This window comes from Phyllostomus discolor, chromosome 7 (genome assembly GCF_004126475.2).
Source record: "Phyllostomus discolor isolate MPI-MPIP mPhyDis1 chromosome 7, mPhyDis1.pri.v3, whole genome shotgun sequence".
NCBI lineage: Eukaryota > Metazoa > Chordata > Mammalia > Chiroptera > Phyllostomidae > Phyllostomus > Phyllostomus discolor.
Window position 1 is genome coordinate 12,921,333 of NC_040909.2, and position 23,845 is coordinate 12,945,177.

The 23,845-nt window shown below is 41.5% G+C and overlaps 1 protein-coding gene across 4 annotated transcripts in view; it reads right to left on the bottom strand.

The window, feature by feature from the left end:
• The window catches only part of ARPP21 (cAMP regulated phosphoprotein 21), a 151,523-nt gene extending 129,256 nt beyond the window's left edge, over positions 1–22,267 (bottom strand). The window contains exon 1 of one of the 4 annotated variants that reach the window (XM_028518808.2): positions 22,037–22,267. The gene's annotated coding sequence lies outside the window, so the exon portion shown is untranslated. Of the gene's footprint in view, positions 1–20,748; positions 21,901–22,036 lie in introns of those variants that run through there. The other 3 variants (XM_036030528.1, XM_036030527.1, XM_028518806.2) reach the window with 3 other exon arrangements.
• Positions 22,268–23,845: the final 1,578 nt, after the last annotated feature.

The following is a 23,845-nucleotide window of genomic DNA, read 5'->3' on the forward strand; positions in this document are numbered from 1 at the left end:
AAAAATAAATAAACAAAATCTTTAAAAAAAAAGAATCTTCAGTAATTTGAAGTGACAGTTTACAACGATTTATTTAACCACCTCTATCATTGAATCCAGTGGGGGATTCATGGAGTCAAAAGTGGGGAAAAGTCAGCGTCCATAACCTGAGATCCCCGAGAAGGAAGCCAGAAAGGCTTGTCGGGGCTGGAACTCTGATCTGGCCTTTGGCATGTGTCTCATGCTCTCCCTGTGCCAGCAGATGGTGCAATGCACGCCTGTGACACTTGTCACAAAACAGCTCTCTGATGTTTTTATTACAAGAACTTACACGGATCCTTACGCACGCAGGCGTCATCATGTACCCATGTGCATCCTGACTAAGCCGTCCCTGAATAGCACGGTGCTGTCGGTACAAGGCGGGAAGTCCCGCCATCAGTCAGGACCACGCTGCAGCCACCTCCGCTCTCCAAAGGGCAATGAGCCTTTGGAGAAACTCATTTTACAACATGGGAGGGGTCGCCGCTTTTGACCAATGAGATAAGATTCCAAAGTCCCATCTTTCCTAGCAAATCCCTGGCTCTCTACCCACTCCCACGGTCTATTCTAGCTCTGTGCTCACATTGACCCCTGGCAGGGCACACAATTCCATTTCAGCACTTACCACAGAATTCTAGGTTATCTGGGAGGCAGGCCATACTCTACGTTCCCCAGCGACAGGGACGTCGCTATGCCTTGCTTCTCTCTGAGTCTCTAGAAACCACCAGGAATGTAATGGGAAGGAAATAAGTGACTCTAAAAAGGTGAATGTCTTTCAATCATCTTAACCAGGAATAGTATGCAGATTTTTCAGTTATTTCAAATATTAACTGTTTATATTAATATTAGCATATATATTCAAACATGTTTATAAGGCTTATTATGCCTTAGAAAAATACTGACCTTGGGTGTTGTATCTACAGGAAGAACAAAACACAGATCAGCAAACATTTTTCAGGAATACACGGACCACCTTATTCTTGAAGTCCCCCTTCTGGGAAAACTGGATATAGTTTAGTAATGACTCACACCTGTGATTTCCAAAATAATTTACCTGACTCATCACTAAGTACTAATTGAGTAACTAGATGCCATTATTGTCTTGAAAAGGTACTAATAACTGGCATTCACCCAGTGGGAAGACTGACATATTTTGATCATTGATTTAAAATCACACGTAGCTGAAGATCAAAAAGACAGGGATGTCAGATGCATTCCTTTCTACAAATTCTGGGGAGAAGATAGAATCATAAGGAAATTTCTTTGTAGATCAATCAATGTTTTTCAAACTTTAGGTTGTGACCTGTTAGTAAATCAGGAAGTCAAATGATTGGTTGTAACTTGGATTTTTTAAAATGAAATCAACACAACACAGAAAGGAATGGAATGAAATGGATGGGGACAGAGCAGGTAAAGATTAGATGAAAGAGTATATTACCCTTGGTGTGGCTATGCCTTATTTTGTAAAATTTTATTTCACGTCTGTGTGTGCAAGTGTTTGCAGGATGTGTCTGTGCACAGGAATGTATAGAAAAGGTACTTTAACGAATGCATCAGTGTCAAAATAGCCGCTGGGATGGATCACATAATTTGAACTGCTTGAAGAATAACTTGAAAGATATATGTAACTCATGTCTTGATTACCCGAGTCAGTGAGAGAAAACACGGGCAGTGACAGGGGCTCCTGCTGTGAAACACAAACATTATTTATGAGATTCAGAGACCTTATCATTTAAATATGAGGATTGATGCCTCTGACGAAGATAGACCATCTTAGTTAAAACAAACAAATGATTATCTTGGACAACAGTGTAAACAAGCCCCTAATTCATGAAGCTGCTAATTGCTCTTCCCAGCTGCGGAGGATTGGCCTGCGCTCCGTCTCTCCCCATGCAAACTGTGGGCAACATTTGTACACTCACTCCCGAAATCCAGCCCCGCACACCAGCGCCCGGGCGCCGAAGAGAGGTCATTTCAGAGAGAACCTGTCAACAAGTCAGCTACTTAAACGGCATCAAGTCTGCATTTTACAGACACACATAGATCGCTCCCTCTAAGTGGTGCTGCAGTTAAACTCATATTTAAATTGCACTATTTCCTCATGAAACTTAGTGATATGCCACCAGAAAGAGCCTTGAGAGCATCCACTATAGCCAAAGGAAGTTGTATTTCAAATCGGGTTTTTTTTAAGTAAATCACAAATTGGTATTCAGGTAATGATCATCACACATTCCTGCAGTTGCTGGTATTTAATTCAAGTTAAACACAGATACATGAACCCATTCTATAAAAAAATAATAGCTACCATGTTTTCCTATACCATATCACACGTCAAATGCCACAAGAAACCTGAGGTTCAGAAAGGATAGGTCCCCTGAGAAAGGTGAAATGGCAGTGACATTATTCAGATGCTGGTCTCAAAAACCCATGCTCCACCCACGGCCTCCCCTCGAGTTGTGCAATTTGTGCATTCCGTGTGTGTTCACAGGGAAGTGACTGTGACACCCACACATGTGGCCACGGCTACTTATTCAAGAAGGATGCCAAACCACATAATAACTACGTATTTTCATCGTGAGAGAGTATCATTTCTGCAGTTCCTAGCCAGAAACACACACATCTCGCTGGAATACAAAAAAACAAATGAGAAAAAAGTCCATACTCAATACCTAATTCTGTAGTAACCCTAAAATGGAGAAGTGAATGAACTACAAGAAGACCCCGTTACTACAAAGTGGTTGTGTGACCTCTGTGGCCCATGCAAGAATGTCACCTCATTTGGAGGAAGGGCTGCTCGTACGGGTCATGAGGTCTCACCTCCATCGGCATGCGGAGATGTAGGCATGGTGGTTTCTTAGAGAACGGAAGCAGTTTCTGAGGGCTAATGTACCTATGTGGAAGGGACCTGGATGACAGTTCCAGAGTTGTCGGTCTTTTTTAGCTGGTACAAACAAGAACAGACCTGCCCCTTAGATTCATTTTGAAAGTGATAAAGCTTGCAAGGAAAGATTCTAGTAGGAGAGAGGCGCTAGAGCAGCCACAGCTAAGGACTAGGCCAGGCACCCGACCTTGGGCACATTTATAAAGAACCCTTTTCATGGAGATCGTTTTTCACCTTTTGTTTGAGATCCAGCATTTTTATGAATTTGAATAAATTGATACTTCCGCCTTCCATAATTGTGCAAATCCAGTTATTTGGTAGAACTGAAAGATAGTATTATTCTGCTTTTATTAGATTTGTTAAAACTATATTTATATGATCATAAAAGTATCATATAGTAAATTTGGCTTGTAGGGGGCTGTGTTGCTCTATGAGTTAACACATGTATTAGTTTGTATAATTACCACGACATTCAGCTACCCATGGTTACAGCATCCAAAAAGCAAATCCATGCCACCCCTTTACCATCACACCCCGCCTTTGACATATCTCCTGGCAATCACTAATTTGTCCTCCTATGTCACTATAGTTTTATAACTTCGAGAAGTTATATAAGTGGGATCATAATGTCCGAAGTTCTGAAATTGGCTTCTTTCACTCAGCACAGAATGTTCTTGAGACCCATCCAAATGGTTACAGGTGTTAATAGTTGGATCCTTTTCATTGCTGAGTAATATTCCATTGCACGGGTACACCATTATTTATCCAGTTGCCTTTTGAAGGACATTTCAGTTGTTTCCAGTCTAGGGCAATTACAACTAAAGCTGCTATAAATCATTTTCTACACATTTTTGTGGCCACAGTCCTCTAGTGCTCACTAGTGTTTACATAAAGGTTTTACTTGACCTTTAAAATGTCCATTTTTTTAAAGATTTTATTTATTTATTTTTAGAGAGAGAAGGGAGGGAGAAAGAAAGAGAGAGAGAAACATCAATGCGCGGTTGCTGGGGGTCATGGCCTGCAACCCAGGCATGTACCCTGACTGGGAATCGAACCTGCGACACTTTGGTTTGCAGCCTGTGCTCAATCCACTGAGCTGTGCCAGCCAGGGCTAAAATGTCCACTCTTGCAGATTATGAATTATTCTAATTCCATGGATTTTACAATCCTATGCTAGAAGCTCTTAGCGCACACCCTCAAGGGAAACTTGCGCCCTCCTGTAATCACACAAAATGGGTTCCTAACACTTCCCGTCTAGCAGAATTTGCAATCCTCAAGTCTTCCTTTAAGATGCTGTGTTTTACAAATAATTTTTAAATCACAGTAAATTAAACTTCATTCTGAGGTTTATTTGTTTTGACATTTCACAGTAGTCCTTTAATATTTCAGATGAGGAAACATCAATCATGCCAGTGCTATGCTCTGACAAGGTGTTTTCTGCCTTAGGCCCATGGTTCTCGGACTGTGGTTCTGGGCCGGCAGCAGCGTCAGCATCACCCGGAAACTTGTCAGAAATGCAAATACCTGGGCCTCACTCCACATGCGCAGAGCCTGACACTGAATCAGAGGGACCAGCAGTCTGTATTGGACTGATCCCTCCAGGTGATTGCAATGCACGTGCGGGTTTGAGAACCACTGCTTTAGAAATGGGCCTTCTTATGTAGCCCAGAGATGGAACATCGTAGTCTGAACTTCCCTTTGAGAGGATATACTCACTCACACTTACGTCCTTCTGTAAGAGGATTCACTAAAGACTAGGGTGGCACATTTGTGTTAAAAGATGAGCCCTCGGTCAGCAACTGACGTTTAGAAGACAGCATAGTTCACTTCGGTCACTGGGGAAGAGGTATGGAATCAAAACCTGAAATGTACAGAAATCCCTAACTGCTCATTTGAAACTACACATTCATTTCCCCACCCTCTATGTCCATCTTGCCATTTTATCAATGCTGTTGGGCAGAGATCGGGGGTAAATGCAACTTTCTCGTCTTCATTGACTCCATTCTGTAACCCTGTCCCTAATGAGAGACTGTCTATTAGCAGCAAAATAAATGAATTCAGAAAGAAAGGGAAGTCGTGACGCAGCCAGCTCAGGTCACCCCACCACTGATGTCATGATAATAGGGATGACTCTTCTAGAATACTCACATAACCAGGTTGTGACTTTATATGGATAATGCATATAATATATACATGTATGTAGTATGTATGTGTATCTAAATAAAGAGATGATTTTATACACATGTATTTATTAAAGAGTTGGCATATATATTCCCAACAATGAATCTGTAGTTAATCCATTTATCCAAGTAAACCTGGCTATCTAGTTTATATAATGAATCAGAGAGATTTAGAAATTTAGAGCAATATGTTCTCCATATATAATGTAAAATATATGGATATCAAGTAAATTCTATATTTACCAATAAGCAGTATATCTAGATTTTGCATTTCTTTTTTTTAAAAGATTTTATTTATTTATTTTTAGCGAGGGAAGGGAGGGAGATAGAGAGAGAGAGAGAGAAACATCAATGTGCGGTTGCTGGGGGTTCTGGCCTGCAACCCAGGAATGTACCCTGGCTGGGAATCGAACCTGGGACACTTTGGTTCCCAGCCCATGCTCAATCCACTGAGCTACGCCAGCCAGGGTAGCTTTTGCATTTCTTCAAGTTAGTTAAATAGAGACACAAATAAGATTATTTTGGTTATTTGCTTCAAGTCAGAAACTAGAATTAACAAATTAAAAAAAAACATTTAATTAACACAGTCCTTAAATCTCTCTGCCCAAGTATTTTCACAAAGCCACTACCTCTGATAAATAATTAAGAATCAGGTCTATTTTCATACCGCGCTTAGCTTTTTCTAGGGCAGGGCTGAAACTTCCGTTAAGCCCACCACTTCCTTTGTCTGAGAAACGGACTCCCTGAGGGTAGAAGGAGAAAAAGGCCACTTTGATCCTGTACATCTGCCAAGAGCAACCAACCGTCACCCTCTGTGCCCAACACGAGGGAGGGCACAGGCGAAGCATGAGTGTGTGTGTTCCAGGTGGCGGGGGGCTGCTCAGAAGAAAACAAATTGAGGACAAACAATCAACGGAGGAAGCTCACACGGGCGACTTCTAATTGACGTTTTCCAGCAAATAGTTTCAGGGGAAACATATTAGTAAAAATGGATCATTTCACCCTCATTGTCAGTGAATTGCATAAATATGTGTTGGCCGGTATGCTGGAAGTAGGTTTATCTACCTGGCGTTAGTGCTTCCCTGGGGGACGGAAGGCAGAGTATAAATGACCAGTGTAGCTCTCCTGCCCACCGTGACAGAAGAAACGCCTAGAACCCACAGCTGAAGACAAGCCAGTGTGCCTTAACTGGAAACAATCACAGAGGGGTACCATCCAAATGACTTTGAGAGCCCAAACCTCGTGAATCTATTAGGAAAAAAATGGAAAAGCAACTTTTCTTTAAACTCTACTCATCACTGAATAGGTATTTCCAAGGCAATTTTTTTTCATGAATTTACTAAAAATTTTTTAAATTAATATTTTCCCTTAGTCACTCATCTCTGGCTATTCATCTTCACATAAGTGTGAACTAGTGGGTCCCTGGGTCATACATAACATTGCTTCTAAGTTGGGCAGTGAATAAAGATACAGGTTTAGATGGTCTGTAGTTTTTTTCATTGTTCTTTTCATTAACTATGTGATACATATTATTAATACCATATGAAAGCCAATGCAAAAGAATCCCACCCACCAACATGATTTTCTTTATATTCTTTTTTTTCAGTGATCCACAGACAGATAAAATACTTGTGACTCTAATTATAACTTCATAGCATTTTCAAAACAAGTATTGAGATATATATATATATATATATATATATATATATAGTTTCAATACACACTTTCTTAAAGGTTTCAATGTTTTGGTGGATAAATAGTCCCTGTAGGAGAAAGCAGGAAGGAGATAACATTTCTACAGGTGGCACGTATTTGACGTCCAATAACTCATGAAGAGGTATTGTTGCCCATATAGTCTAAAAAGGAAATTGAAGCTCATAATGGTTAATGAACTTGGCCAGGCCACTGAAAGGCAGAAATGGAATTCACACTTAGGTCATCTTGACCTAAGCCTAGTGCCTTTCTAGGACACTAAGAGAAAGTATGTCCCACAGGTAGGTGACATCAGGAGCTGAGAATCTAGCCTCGTCCCAAACGACAGCCACAGTACAGAGTTGAGATGCATGCAGACACATTTCCACCCACTCTGTACTGGTGTAAAAGTTGGTTTCCACGTCTTTTTTGTTAGGGCCCTGCCACGTGCCCTTCTGCTATCCCGGTTCTCAATCCCTGGGCCTCAGCTCCAGGTGAGATTTAAATCTCTGGCTTTCTTTCATATGGCTTTTGCCTATTACAGTATAAATCACATTAAATAGAAAAAAGCAAAAAAAAGGATGAAATAGTCTTTCCTTAGACAAGAATCCCCAGGTATGCAACAACAGAAATTTTACCACGGCTGTGACCACAACCAAGAACAGATCACATGGGCACACAAGTCTCTTGGACCACAAGAGAGAGTTCATAACTATCAGTTAGCATTTACACTGCAAAACAATAATACAAATTATTTTTTCCCAAATAACAATAATCCAATAACAGTGACCAAATAACAATGATCAGAACTGATCCACGGGTAAATTCAGAATCAGTAGAGGACTGATTTTTCGTCATTGCTGTCCCTGGAGTGTTGGCACATAACACAGCAGAGCTACAGAAATCTTGGACCTCTCATACTGATCAGCCTTTCAGCCTGGGAAAGCAAGGTAATTTAAGGGTAGAAGGAGCATGCCAAGGAAAAGAATTCCTGCAAAGCACAACGAATGACACTAATGACCTAATCAACACAGAAATACAGATTTCCTCACAAATGGCCACTCAGTACCTGTCCTAAAAAGTTCAGAAAAGCATCACGTTCCTTTCATTTAGATTTTTCTTACTGTTTACCAGTGTACTTCATCAGGAGTTGACGCTCTATCAGTGAAAAACTTGCACAAGTTCCCCAAGACTTGTGGTAAAATATATCAGTCCTTTCAAGTTTGCAGGTCCAGGTTTATTTAGCTGCCACCCATTTCCTGACCGCCAGTGCAAACCATTTGATCCCTGCCTAAGCCCGAGGATCTAATCTATAAACAAGGACACATGTGGTATCACCTAATCCTTTCCTGAAACGTCAAAACCCATCTATTTTTCACAGCCAGGTCAAAGCAAAGGGGTAATGTTTTCTGGTGATTTTCAGAAAATTGATTTTAGAGCCTCCTTCTCTTGCTAGATCAGTTTGGCGAATCTCTGATTCTACAAATGGTCTTCCATTGGCTTTGGCTATTGCTTTTATCTGCGAAGTGTACACATCACAAGTCCACTGTAACTTTATTTGAAATCATTTCCAGGGCCCAAAGTCCCAGATTGCTCCTGGAAGGGTGCTAAGATTAAACTTTCTACACCTTTTCTAGACAAATCTAGAGGCCCTAGTTAACTTTCTTTGTAAATATGCATCAGAGCCACAACCTCACCCCAGGTGAGGCTCCATTAGTATATAGTAAAATGTTGCATGGAATTTTGCGCATGCGTGGTATAATAAATCATCCACGCCCAACTCTCTATTCAAGGTTCCTACTGACCATCCACGCTGATAAACTGCCAAGCCCTGCTAACCGTGCAGATGAGCCCCTTTTAGAAAGTCATCTGGACTTTACGTGTCCCCAGACGGCCTGTCCTCACTGAACCCTTGGCTTGGAATTGCTTATCATGTACAGTATGACTGTGCTGAAAATGAACTCCAATTATGCATGAACAAAACACTCAAGATAACAGCCGCAGCATGAAAACATTCTCAAGATCGGGAGGGACCTTAAGGGGATGCTTTATTTTTCCGAGGCCAATGGCATCAGGCAAAGGTTGTGATAAGGACAAAACAAAGGACAAGCAAATAAAAAAGGATGAGCACTGGGTAGAAATAAATGAATAATAGTAAGCACTGGGCTAAGCTGTTCCGCTTTAATTCTGACAACTGGCTCATTTTAGAAATGAGGAAGCTGAGGTTTAGAAAGCGTAAGAAATTTATGGAGTCGCAGAGCGGCATCTGACCCTGGTCTGGGACCTCATATCCCCTTCACAACTATTCTTGGTAAGATTTTCTTCGAATCATTTCCCTCTTATTTTGTAATGTTAGTCCTTACTTTCAGGCTAAAACAAAAAGTATAACCAAAATTTGTAGAGAAATGCAATATACAATTGGTCCATGGATATTATACAAAAAATACCATTGAATTATAGAAATTAAACTGGAAGAGATTTCAGCAATCCTCTGATGTAATCCTGTTGCTTTATGAGTAACTTCTAAAAGTAGATTCTTTCTCAGTGTTCAGGGCAAGATATTGGAACATGAACCAGGTCTGGGACCATGTATCCAGTATCTCTCTGCTTCCAAAAACCTAACTATTTCTCTCTGCCAGTGGAAAGAAGTGCATCTTTTACAATGAAAGAAAAACAAATCATCCTTCAGGTATCTAATAAAGCAAATCTTTTACTCCTCTGAAGTTTCATATGTAAATCCATCTCCAGATTACAGACACCATTTTTCAATCTATTAAAGACTTTTATATTGCCTTGGCTGGTGTAGCTCAGTGGATTGAGCACAGGCTGTGAATCAAAGTGTTGCAGGTTTGATTCCCAGTCAGGGTACATGCCTGGGTTGCAGGCCATGACCCCCAGCAACTGCACATTGATGTTTCTCTCTCTCTCTCTTTCTCCCTCCCTCCCCTCTCTAAAAATAAATAAATAAAATCTTTAAAAAAGGCTTTTATAATACTCTGAAACTATTTTAGTGTCCTCTCTCAAACACACAGATGTAGCACCTCAAAACAAACTTGAAGAATAATCTGCCTTTAGAAAAAGCTTTTTAATTCTAAACAGATATTGGTATGATCTGATATAAACTTGAACTTTGCTGTTCAGAATCCCAGTTCTACTGGAATCAGTTGGTTGCGACTCTTATAAGCCATACTGTAAAGGTGTTTTTTCAAAAGGTCACAAAAGAAGAGAGTGCCGCATCTCAATTTCAAATAGATCTTCTTAATTAATCAGTTGACTCCTTTCTCTTGGGGGAGAGCTTCCCGACTGATGGTTTTAGTTTCTGGCCTCACCGTTAATAGACCTTTCCCGCAGCAACTAACCTGTGGTGTTCCTTCTTCCCTGTTCGTTTTCTGGAAACAGTATGGTTTCTACTCTTGAGACAACGCGTATGGATTTTCCTAGTTAGCTTTCCCAGTACAGAAATGTTTTTCCAATTTGTCAAAATTAATTCACGTTGCTTTGTCATCTGTCATTTTGGAGTTTCCTCATGTTCTCAATCATCCAAGTCATTGTTCAAACTGTTAAATTGCCCGTAAGTCTCCCAAATACCTATAAAGTCCTATAGAGCCAATTTCCCAAGTGTTTAGCATGAGGCCCGACACATAGAAAACTCTCAATAAACATTTGAAAAACAAGGACGGAGAAATGAATGAATACTTGTGGTATCTGATGCCAAGGCAAGTATTGCTGACTGCCACACGAGAGCTCGGCTCTCCTCAATTCAAATGGCATAGAAATTCCCCCACTTTGACACAGTGTGGCCCAGAATATATTTTTTGACTTCCTGAGGAGAAGACCAGCTGTGGTAGAATCTATTGCTCTCTGTGTATTCCCAAAGCCTGCCACAGTCTCAGCGAAGCAAAAGAATATGTTTCTCATCTCTTTAAATCAAGGTGCCAGGTTTTGGTTTTCTTTGGGAAGTGGAAGGGTGAATAGAAGTTCATTCAATTGGAACCGCATACGGCGTATCTTAAAATACAGGAGGTGAATTAAGAGATACACTCTGAATCAGCTGTATCCCATCCTTTTGGACCACATGGTTTTTATAGGGAGGGGTAAAGCATTAATCCAGTTTTCAGTGATCCTGAGTGGATTAAATGGTTTGTTATTTAACCCTGCTTAATCCTACTGCTATTCCCCCACAGCAGGAAGAGCAGTGCGCTCTCTTGAAGCTTGGTCAGAACTGTTCTGCTTAAGACAGGAAGAGGGGTCTGCAACTCCTGTTTGTCAGGATTCTCTTCCCCCTCCCCTCCTCCCCCCTGCCTTCTAAGCCAAGGCTACCTACTTGCCCTGATCTCCAGAGGAGTGAATTCCTTCCCCGCATCCTGGATCACCTTCGTCATGGTTAATCTCTCCAAAGGCCGTATCTAGTAAATATGACTTGTCTCTAGCTCTCTTGGAAATTGTTTGTGAACTTGCCTTGGATTCATCCGTCTCTGTGTACGTGGAAATGTGATTTATGTATTCAGTTTAAGTGGACTATTTAGGGGCCTTGTTATTCTTTTTTTTAAAATTTATTTATTTTTAGAGAGGGAATGGAGGGAGGAAGAGAGCGAGAGAAACATCAATGTGTGGTTGCTGGGGGTCATGGCCTGCAACCCAGGCATGTACCCTGACTGGGAATCGAACCTGCGACACTTTGGTTCGCAGCCCGCGCTCAATCCACTGAGCTATGCCAGCCAGGGCTGGGGCCTTGTTATTCTTGTAGAAACCTTATTCATTGCCTGAGATCTGAAGAAGAAACTTCTTTGTAACAGCCAAAATAATCTTCAGGTCAGTTGCAATTTAAAAATAAGGGCATCCCTTTGTTCTCTTTTTCAGAAAGATAAATGTTAAATCCACCTCAGCTGAAACTTGAAGGGAAAAAAATACAATTAAAACTTTGCTTAGAGCTGATTTTGAATGCTGAATATTAAATGCCATCAACAATATAAAGGTCAGTTTTTAATTCAGGAAACTTTGATTAAATATCTGCCACATGTAAGCAAGAATTGCTAAGCACAATAAAGAAAAATGTATTGGGAAATATGCTTTTGGGCTAAATCACTTCTTGCTTAATGTGAGTTGCATAAATGACTCTCGTATTTAAATATGTGTCTTATGATGAATATATATTAATATATAATATATATTATGTATCATGATATATGATATATATTACATATCATGATATATGATACATGATAATTTTTCTAGTCTTTTGTTTTTCAGCCAATATTAGAATACCAAAGGTTATACATTTATTCCTAGGTACCTTCAGAGAAGTTTCATTGTATAACTTCCTGACTGTGATATCCCTAAGAATGGCTGGTATTCAAATTATAATTAAAAAAATAAAGTGCGATTATCTGATCATTCACTGTTTTGCATGGCTCATCTTCTTTTGTGGTTCTCCATTTCCTGATGGGGAGTCTATTGATTAAATCTGAATTATGAGAGAGATTTCCCTATCTTTGGACCATTTCCACCCAGGTGTAGAAATGATTTGTTTCAGCAAAACTAGGTGCAAAGACTTCAGGATCAGGGCCAGGTCAGCTGCCCAGTCCAAACAGCTCAGTCCATGTTCAGAGCACTTGGTCGGGGTGCCGGGGAGCGCATCAGCAAGCCCAAAGTGGCACTCGCTTTCCGGTCTGGTCTGGGAGGGGGTTGAAAGCTGGCTCCATCTCCCAGCCCCTCCAAATCTGCGGCCTCCTGGCTCTCACCCAGCCTTTCAGGATTCAACGGGATTTCTCCATGGGTCCGTGCCAACCCCTTTTTAGTTGGTCCTTCAGCCACCCCTTTCGGATGGTACAAATCACACAATTGAAATGCTTTGGAGAAAAAAATACCTATATGCTCATTATTTATACACGTTTAGATGGGCCACCCCTGTCCTGAGAGACTGACAGAAATGCACTCGTCCTGGGTGGGTTGCCACACTGGCGTGGCCTTTACTGTTTAGGCACAGAAAGAGTAAAGCTAGTCTCTGATTGTCACCACCCAAATTTTTATGGGGTGGGAACAGAAGAACTCTAAATTACTAAAAAAAAAAAAGTAAAAATTACGAAAAATGTCTTAAAGGGAGGTTTGTCTCACGTAATGAGGTTAAGTCTCTCTCTAAACTTTTTCATATGACGATAATGGTTTCTTTATAGTGAATAATACCTATGGGCCAAATACTTCGTTCCATCCGACAAGGTAGGCCTTATTGTACTTTACGTTCTCATAAAGTGAAGCAATGAGCAATTAACAAAATTGCTACAGTCACGTAACTAGTAATTAGTTCAGACTGGATTGGTGTTTCTACATAATTTAATCTGCTGAAACCATGAAGCACAGAGAGGTTTAGAGTCTTGGCCATGGTTACACTATTAGTTATTTTTTCAGAACCAGAAGGCAAACACTGGGGCTGGTGGTTCAGGTGGTAAACTACGTATTTGTGAAGGTAAGTTTTGGGGGAAGTGAGATTTGGATACACCACCCTATATAGGCCTGTTTTCCTAGACCTTTCAATCCACATTTTGTAACTTTTTTGAACCTGCAAAATCTCATGGAGGCCTACGCTTCCTTGGGGTAATGCCTTCCTTCATCACACACAGAGTGACCTGCTCCCTCTCAGATAAGCACCGAGCACACCTTTGGTGTACACCCCCTTAGTTAGTTTTAACTTCACTTACTTTCGACCGGAAGTTCCAATGAGTTCAAAATGGCTTCCTACATCATAGCAAATAATGCAAACATTACGATCATCTGCATGATAAAACAAAATCCCTCTTGACACGATACACGCACGGACACACGCACGCACAATTTTACATATATCAACTTTGTCACATCTTACTGGGTATGCTCTCTCATCTCTTGATGCTGGGAAAAAGGAATAAACACTGAGAACTGTCATGCGTAGTTCCAGATCAAGACAATACTTATAATAATAATGGAAGATTAAAGCACCCAGTTGCTAGAGTGACTAATTGTGCAGATAGCAACAGCACGTACATGCAACATGACTGCATGCTACATTATATTGTTTTTCCAGAATTCTGTTAGTGATTATGTGGAAATTTCAGGGTTGGAGTAAGATTTTAATCTTCACAAAGGAAGTATGTGCTGTGACCAAAGTTAAAACAGCACCAGAGTGGAAAAAAAATACAGAATCATTAATATCGGCTAGTTGTTTGCAATGGGGTTTTGAATTCATCTTTAATGTTATGTCATGTTTGATAATTTCTTAAAGTTCTCACAATACCCACATATTTAATTCAATTTAAAATAAACAAATATACCTGGCTAGTGTGGCTCAGTGAATTGAGTGCCAGCCTGCAAATCAAAAGGTTATGGGTTTGATTCCCCCTCAGGGCACATGCCTGGGTTGCAGCCCCATCAGATCTCCAGTAGGGGGCATGTGAGAGGCAACCACACATCGCTGTTTCCCTCCCACCCTCCCTTCTCCTCTGTCTAAAATAAATAAATAAACTCTTTAAAGAAAATGAAAAATAAACAAATACAAAATTATGTAATTTAAAAGCGTTAGTGCAATCATTCTCATAAGCCAGATAAAATAAATAGGATCGTAGACAGGACTGCAAAATCGTGAAAATTAACAAATTTGGCAGAATTCAATAGCAATTTTAACACAAGGATGTGCTACGCTGGCTTAAAGAGTCAGCATTTGACTGTAAACCTTAATCTTCCCCCCGCCCCGGTCAAAAGTGCCATATTGTCAATTAAAAGTTTTGTTTTTAATGCTCTGGTTTTTTAAAAGATAGTGTTACAGGGAAGAAATGAGTATTTAAAGCTTGTAAATGCTGGAGAAGTCTTGGTTCTGTGACATCCTCAAATGGAATCTGTTTATTTTCCATCCAACAGCTTTTTGATGATTAAATTAAACCAAATGCCAGCAATGCTGGGATGTCTACCAAAGGTACATACATATTAATCAGCAAAATGCTAAGAAAAACATGTCAATGCAGAATATAGACATTTTCTTATCAATAAATGTTGGGAACTTCATGTGAGGATTTTAGGTTGTGGTTTTAGAAACATTTTGATAACTTGTGATAAAAGCTGCAAGAATGATTTAATGGGTTTTTATTTTCTTATTGAGTGTATGAAAAAGTAAAACTTATAGACAGTTATGCTTAGCCCCTGAATGCCAGTGAGTTTCCATGCCCTTCCTCCACTCTGTGTCAACCCACGGTTTGATTCTTCTAGATCTCTGTAGTAGTGATAAGATCATCTGAGAGGAAGTCAAATTACCAAACAAGTAGATGAGAGCTGGGCCTTCTGATTTGCATGTCAAGGGATATTATATTTGGACTTATAGGGCCATCAAACTTTTAGAAGTCACCATTCCACTTTGCTCTCTGACGATCTTGAAATATTTTGCCTCAATTATTGGTATTGATTCTCAGTTCTGACTCCATCAAAACATGTCAACATGTATTACTTTTTTTCCCTTTAAGGTGTGATTCTGTGGTCAAGAGTGTTCTAAAGCGAGTATTGTGTCTTGGCAAGTAGAAGAAAATCTGCTAAATGTATGAGCATCATTCCTCTGTGGGTGGCCCTCATTCTTATGTCAAGTAGTTGGTGTGTAATACAGAAGCACCCAGTGACAATGCAAATGTACGAGAATGCGTGTCCATTATGGAGAGTTCTAGCACTCAAGCTGCTTGACAAGTCCCTGAGTTCTTCTTCCGGATGTTCCTATCACAAGGACTTATTTCTTAGCTTGTGTGGGTAACAGGGATTGACTACTGGGTTTCTCTAGGTAGATAAGCTTGGTGAATATGCCTCAATGAGAAAAACCTGTAGAAAAAAGACGGTGAATGACATTCTGCAATTCTGCGCAGAAACACTAACCACGGCGTGCCAATTACATCTCTGCGAAACTGGCCAAAGGATCTGCATAAAAAGTGACGTCATTGCTTTTCTGCTAAAAATCTTGAATCCCTTTTTTCACTGAAACCATATTTTATTTTTATTTATCTTAAAACCAATGTTATTATCGAGAGAAGTGATTTTGTTGACAAAATCTTAATAGCTGGGGTCTTATCCACAATGATTGCTAGTGTAAGAACTGCTGTATCACTCTGAAGGAGTAAGAACTGCGAGAATGTGGTAAGAAGCCTGGTTTTATAAGGGATAATTATTAGTAGGACCTTGTCTCCCCTTTACCTGGAGAAAATGAAATTATTTTCTGTTGCTAGTTAAAAGGAACAACTGTAGAGTGAATTACTTTAAAAATGATGCATAGGATTATGACTAAGAAATAATTATGAGTGTGTACCTTGAATGAGACAATTTTGGACTACATCTTCGGCATTTTAATAAGTCACAATTGTAATGTCATGCTAATGGATATCACCTGATTATAGAACTTATAAAAAAAATCTTATGTAACCTGTGGCATGGACATGTACATAAAGCGGGACTTATAAAAAACTACCAGAAGAAATTTCCCTGGGAAATGTATGCAGAGGAATTTAAAATACTGATTTTCTGTGGCCATCGACAGTGACGAACATTTGCTTTACCTGACAGTACTAAGATCTATGCAGGCATCCAGGAAAGAAGTGCGTGCCATAATGCCAAGAATTCAATTTCAAAGTAGAGAGTCAATTTGGTGTATCCTCGTCAAACCTTGTGTTTTTCAATTTCCTTTCAATTGTCCCCAGTAATTATTTCAATTCACTTTTTGGTTTACCTGCATAGCTATTTCCCAAGGCACAGATATATCCCAGTAATTTTAGAGAGAGATACATTCAAAATGTTGTATGGGCATTTCATGTCTTAAGAAAATACCACCAGACTACAGAGGATTCTGAGACATAGATAACAGTTACCAAATGCTAAAAATTGCTGAATGAACCTGATGCTCCATCCGAAACACTTTATTCTTTACCAAGCATATTATATTAACGTATACAGTTTAATATTTTATATCTCAGTTCATAACTATCTTCACAGAAATGAAATGATGGTGATGTAGACTCAAGCAATATATACTTCGAACATCCAGGGCCAAGTTTAACCCAAAATGAGCAAAATCAATTTAAACTGTAAGACTCCAAATCACTGAAAAATATCAATTTATTAGAACTTGGCATAAATATACCTTAAAGGAAACGAATACTCAGAAGCAAAGATAGCCTGAGAAAAGCAAACGTAGCCACAGATACATCTTGCTTATATTCCTTGTCACCTTTAATAGTCCTTCAGCATTTCCTTATCTCACTGTTGGAACTCATTGATCATATTTAAATTTTAATGTTGGAATGAAGAAATAAGAGCAACGTCAGCAGAAATGAGAAGCTTCCGGAGCCACTGGTTTCCTACAACATGAAGATCCTTTGTCTAAAGAGAAGAAGTATGTGTTTTACAAGTTCATCATCACTGACTTGAAATATGTTCAGGGCTTTCCAGGTGACATAATGCATTTTTAAGGAAGCCCAGTCTTTTTCTCTGATCAGAGATTCACAAATTCCAAAACACGTTACCACTGCGTGGGACCAGTTAGAAGGATGCCAGTACTTACCATCTGAAGGAATGGCTTTCAATGTCGACATCCTTTTTAAGCCCCATGTTCTTGTCTAACCAACCTTGTCACAAAGCAGGTCTGCACTGAACTAACTTATCCACAAATGATGCATTTGCAATTTCCAACCTTATGAACTTCAAACTGTCTCCCCATACTAATGAGATTTCTCAATCATATTCACTTCTGGCTACGTTGTATATTATGTCTTCAGTGGCTGACTCATTCCATTCTCTACTCATGTAGCTTATCATTATCTTGTCCACAGACAAAATACACATTGAATTCAAATGGCAATGCCCACTGACTTGAGAATCTTGAGAAAGACAGCAGCACTGTGGTCCAAATAGCAGGACCACTAAGGAAAATATCACAGCTAGTGAAGATCATTTTGCCCTCTGGGAGTACAGAGTACAAAACACAAACAATAACAACAACAAGTTACAGTAACTCCTCGCAATGTACTTCCCTTAGCAGTTTTGTTTTATTGTTTTCCATAAAAATTGGCAAAATCCAGAACAACTTCATACACTGCTCTAACAGCTTTATTTAATAATAATTATGTGGCTCACTTTCCCGCTTAATAGAACATCACTTTCTCTTATGTTTATTAATTTTAAAACCACGGAGGCATTTGTCTCATCAGCTTCACTCTGAACAAAGGAATAACCTGATTGCAATATATTGCTAATATGAAAATGAACAACAGAGACCTCTCCCAGTGAACATTCTCACGTTCTATCTGCAGACAAGTGTTCTGCATATATGCAAACACTGCAGACAGATGGCCTCTTATGTTTTACGCACTATAATATTAAGATAACCCCACCTCATTATTACATTCCAAAAAGTATCCGTGCTATCTCTGAAATCTCCATTTCAAAGTATTTAACCTCCAGTAAGATAATCTACTGTGCTTAGTTCAAAATAAGGAGAGAAAGCAACTCAAGTATTCTATCAAGTTCAATCCATCAAAAACTCCCCGCTTCACGGAGTTGCCAGAATTCTGGACCTAGCCTTCAAGTTTACAAAAAAAAAAAAAAAAAATCACAAGGCAGAGCTTCAACTTATCATAATACCGTAGAAAGATGTTAGTTACATTTTACCAGTTCCAGACCCTTCACTAGAGCAATATTATAGGAACCTGAAATTATTTCTGCACTTCTCACCACCCAAGAGCCTGACAGCTTGTATTAAAAATAGTATGCATGCAGAGACTCCCTTAAGTATCTCGCTTAAGTTTTAAGGCACTCCAATCATTGAGTCTTCTTTCTAAGAATCACTGAAGAGGTTTATGAAGACATACCAAACTATTCATGTGTGAATTGCTCACAAAAATCAATTGACTTCTGTTAGTGCCATGTATTAGGACTAATTAAAATTACCATATCCAGCAGCCAGTCCGTACCTTCCCAAATATCCTTTTCCAGTATCCATAACCACGCACTGCTCTGTCTCCCATCATGCTGCTTTTATTGCTGAGCGAGGCGCTTGCTCCTTCATTAAATAGCATTAAAAATAGACTGCACAGAACTCCCCGCTGGAGCATGCTCTAACAGGGCTAATGCCACAGTTCTCCAGGTAACTCCACTCAGCTGGGATTTGGGAGGGAAAGTCACTGGGAGAGCAGCAATTTGCAAATCTAATGGCACACACACACAAACCTGTCTGTCTGAGCCGAGCACTGCAAAGTACATCAGCTTGTAGTGGAATGAAGTCCCTGAGCAACTGCAAGTCAGTTTCTGGAGCTGTGTAAGTTTCTTTAAAGATGACTCACCTAAACAAAGTATTCTGTTAAACAGTCTACGGCAACTTTATATTATTTATGAAGTTAACAGACATCATGTCCAGACAAGGTAAATTAAGACATTCATGCACAGGAGTCTAAATGACTTGGAAATTGCATCTAAACCAAGTTATTTTAAAGCTATTAATTGCATCGATAAGCAAGGATAGTACTAGATTAGCCTTTTGTATCTTTTGTGACGAGAAAGTGTACTCCTTAGAGAATATACTAAACGATCCAGAAAATTTTAAAATATTCTGGTAGTTGAAGTGATAAAAAAAAAGTAAAACACTGTGATATGAAAGTAAATATAGGTTCAAACACAAACACGTACCTTAAAAATCCACACAAATCTGAAAAGAGGGCACCCATCATTCTCACATGCGATCCACATTAGGAATGCAGCAGAAGCAATTATTGCCAAGAGAGTAGATTACGTGGCTATTTGAACAAAACATAGCTAGAGCTCTCGGCTTCCAAATGACTGCCTTTTGTGAAAATGACACGAACTACAATGCTATTAAGACAGGCAAGCCCTGTGGTGACACAGATACAGAGGATCAAAGGAGCAGGTGCATTTATTTTAAAGCGAGTGTCAAAGATTTTCCAAGTTTTACCGTATGAAAAATGGTTCCCTGTCATCTCCATTTCTCTGTTTTCTTAAAACAATCATAGCAATTTTGATGATCTCCAAAGTGGGTGAGGAGGAGGTAGGAATCTTTCGGATTTAGTCAGCATTTGCACGGAATCTTGTGCAGTTTCCTTTCAACTTTGGAGAACGCCATGCTTGTTTAGAAGAGGCTGAAGTGTCATACCAATAGCCTCAAAGATCATAAATCTAGCAGGTATCTGGTATCTGCATTCTAAACACATTCTCATGAAAGCGATTATCTACTAGCCTTGCCCTGTGCTTACCAGCTCCCCATCCCCATAACTTGCAATTCCATCTTTGTTTTGCCTTTTAGCCTTGGACCCTGTCCTTATCCTGTATCCTCAGGAGGTGACCAAGTACCGAGCCTGAGCAGCTGACAGCCACCGCATCCTCTCCAGCTTTAGTTCTATGGATAAAGGCTCAGTCCATTTCTCTTCCTGAGAAACTTTCTAAACACCTGTCTAATTCAACTCAGTTCTACCACTCAACTTAACAATCTGCTGCAGAAGATGTCCAATTAGGGTTTGCCATGAATCACAGTTCCCAAACGTGTAAAAAATAAAGCTGAACATCTACTCCCCTCCCCAACCCCCTTGGGAGCCAAGACCCCACGTCCTGCGAGTCCAACAGACAGATTACAACTTTGTTGTGCCTTGTATGGCTCTCTTTCAGATGAAATCAGAGCCTTACAAACTTTCTATCTTGATACCTGCATGAATCACTGGAGACGTCTCTGATGGAAAGAACTGCCCTTTTCAATCCTCTTCCATCTTCCCATCTCTGCCTCAATTGGGGGAGGGGTTGTTTACCCCTCTCTCAACAAACATAACACAATACACATACAACAACAGCTTTCTGCAAGCACGAAGGAGACGTACAGACTGGAAACACTTAGAAAGAAAAGCACAGATCTATGGCAGAAAGGAGAAGAAAAACAATTCACAAAAGGCGTGCAATGCTCACGTCGAAGACCTTGATGATTACCTTGACCGCTCAGTGGATATCCCCCCAGCGTCTTGGTGCCTCGTCTGATTTAATTAAGTTTTTGGCTTTTATTAATATTATTGTTTCTCAATGATTTGATTTGGCTGGATTAGTTTGATTTGGCTTGGCTTTTTTTTTTTTTTGGTCGATTTATTTAACTGCTAGTAAAACGAGGTTTTTGCAGCGTAGGCTGGGATCCTTGCAAGGCTGTGGCGGCCACTGGTTCGGCAACGCCGGTGGCTTCAGCGGGCGACCCCGCCGCCCCTGCCGCCTGTCGCTGCTCCAGACACACTCGGGGGGCACGCCGCTGCCTTTTCCGCCCGGGGGGCTGCTGGGAATGAACGTGCCCCCACCTCCTGTCTGCCCGTCTGTCTCTCTGCACGTCGTCTGTCTGTCTCGCGCTCAGCCTGACAGCACGGCTCGGGATTCTGGCTTTCCTGCGCTCAGTTCTCCAGCTGCCACTCTCGCTGTCAGTCCGCGAGTGGGTCTGTCTGTTCCTCCTTGGTGCTCCGTCCCACTAGCGACGCAGGGTCCCTCTCGCCTTCTTCTGAGCCCACATCTCTCTCTCTCTCCCGCTCCCACTCAGTGCTCCAGCCTCTTCCCTCGGACAGAGGAGGGCGTCTGCAGGGGAGGCAGCACGCGAATCCTCTCTCTCTCTTTCTCTTCGCTCTCCCTCTGTCTCAAGCTGACTGCTCGCACCTGTCCCTAGCGCTGTCACTGTCAGCCCCACTCTGAGCCAGCCAGCCAGCTTCAGTCTGTCCCTCGGTTCCGCGTCCCCTACCTCCCCGCCTTCGTCGTCTGCCCCTCCGCCCGACTCTGCCCTCCCACGCGGCTGGCACTGCCGCGGGGGGCGGTGCCCGGCTCCTCTCTGCAGCCCCTGCCGTGTCCGGTCCCGCCCCGGCTGGAGGCAACGCTGCGCGTGTGCCATGTGGCTCCGCAGCTGCCTGGGCTGCAGACTCCAGTCCCCTGACCCGCCACACCCCGGAGATGGCCGCGGCTGGGTGCCTGCGGTTGCCCGAGCCTCTCTGCCTCAGGGCGCGGCCAGAGTTGGCCGAGTCGGAGCACGGGCACCTGCCAGGTGCGCCTGGTGCGCGCGGTTCCATACATTCCCCTGGCCGTTTTCCACCAGCCCCAAGGCTAGAGACAAAGCGCATGAGCCACGCGCAGCAGCGTGAACATCATTAATCAGAGGGAAAACTGGCGCGTTGCCCCCTGCCCCTCCACACAGCCTCCCTGCTCCGGGCCAGCAGGCGCGCACTGGCCGGGCTGCCCGAGCCCAAATGCATACCGCTCGCTGGCGCCTCGCGACTCCTGGGGCACTTGGCAAATCCTTGCTCAGCTCCCTTGCTCCGGCGCTCACTTTCCAGGCCAACTCTGCAGAGAATATCCCACACAAACACCTCACTCCACCCAATGAATCCTTAGCCTCAGAGCTCCCAGAGATTCGCGGCTTGGAGCAAGACCGAAAGTCCGGTGCGCGGCGCCAAGCGCACTCCCTGCGGGCGCCTGCCCCGACTGCGGCCGCCGCCGGAGCGCTAGTTTAGAATCACAAAGGTGCCGCAGAAACGCGGCAGGGCAGCGAATGGGGCAGGGAACCGAGCTGACATCCAAAGAAACAAAAGAGCTGCGTTTTCCATTTGTTTTGGAGATGTGCTATTTTTGTTATCTGTAATTTTTTTTTAATTGTCTCGGGGCGCACACTACCAAAAAAAAAAAAAAAAAAAAAAAAGGGATTGTGGAGGAATGGGAATACATTTCCGGAATACCACCCACCCATCCTGAGTGCTTTGCAGCGCCTACTTTTCCAACATTTTAAGTCACCAGCCAAGAGATATCATTCTGGCTTTCTGCCCCCAGCTGAGAGCAAGGCATTTGATTCTGGGTTTCTTTGCTAGGGTGTTATTAATGTGAAGCAAAATTATAGTGGTGCATGCCTGCACGGAATTGCCAAAGCTCATTTTGACAGTATCCAGCAATTCAGCTTCTGAAATGTAGACGCTGAATAACTACGGAGCTGCTACAAGGAACACCCCCCCATGCCACCATAAATTGAAGAGGAGAAAACCAACTTTTACCAGCTGCAATTAGTCACCCCATGAGTAGACAACAAATAAATAACTAGCATAAACCATATCATAAAAACTCCACCTCCTTTTAGCTTCACTTAGGGACATCCGTTTTTGACGACAGACATTATACACGGATTTATTAAGGGATGTGCCTTCCCCTTCTTAAAGAAACGCGATTTCAACAGCTGTAGCCATGTTCACATGTGCTAACATAGTGACTATAAGTACCGAAGAGATAATGCCTGCAGTTCTACAAACCACTGAGAAAAATAGCAGAAGGGTGTGCTGGCCCTCGATGAATACCTCATTACTGTATTTTCCAAATATTAGAAGTTGTCTGCCTTGGGATCAGCTATTGCTGGAATAGGAACGGGGTTTCAGCAAATGAAGCCTAAGAAATTCAAGACCCTTATGTCGATCTATTTTTGCTCAGTCCTCTCCAAAAGCATTTTAACAGGCATTCCCACCCCCCCCCCACACCCCTTCCTCCTAGCCATATGGAATTCAAGGGAAAATTAGTAAAAAGTATTTTTAATTCTCTTTCCTTTCCTTTATCTAGGAAAAAAGTCATGAAAAACCCTACATTGGGAGGGGGGTTTCATGCCAAGTTGTGCTATGTCATCATTCCACACAATTGGGACCACGTGGGAAGAGGGCCAGCGTATCTGACTTTCTTTCTGGATGGGACTAGACATGAGCATCTCTGGGCTGGATGTATGGGTAACTCACTAACAGGAAAACTTAATGGCTTGCCCTTAGTGCAAATTCTTCCTCAAACAAATCAGATTTCACTCTGAGAATTCACTAAGACAATGGAACCCACTGCTACAAACTGAATTAGCAATTATAGCCATTGAGTTGAGGGCAACTCAATCAGCACTCTCAGGACAAACTGCAGGGATTATATAAGAGAGTAAGACGAAATGTTTCCACATCTTAAAACTGCATGGACAGACAGACTGGATGACAAAATTGAACACAAAAAGGAAAGCATCCCGAAGAAGAGGAAGACTAATTGGCTTCCCCTA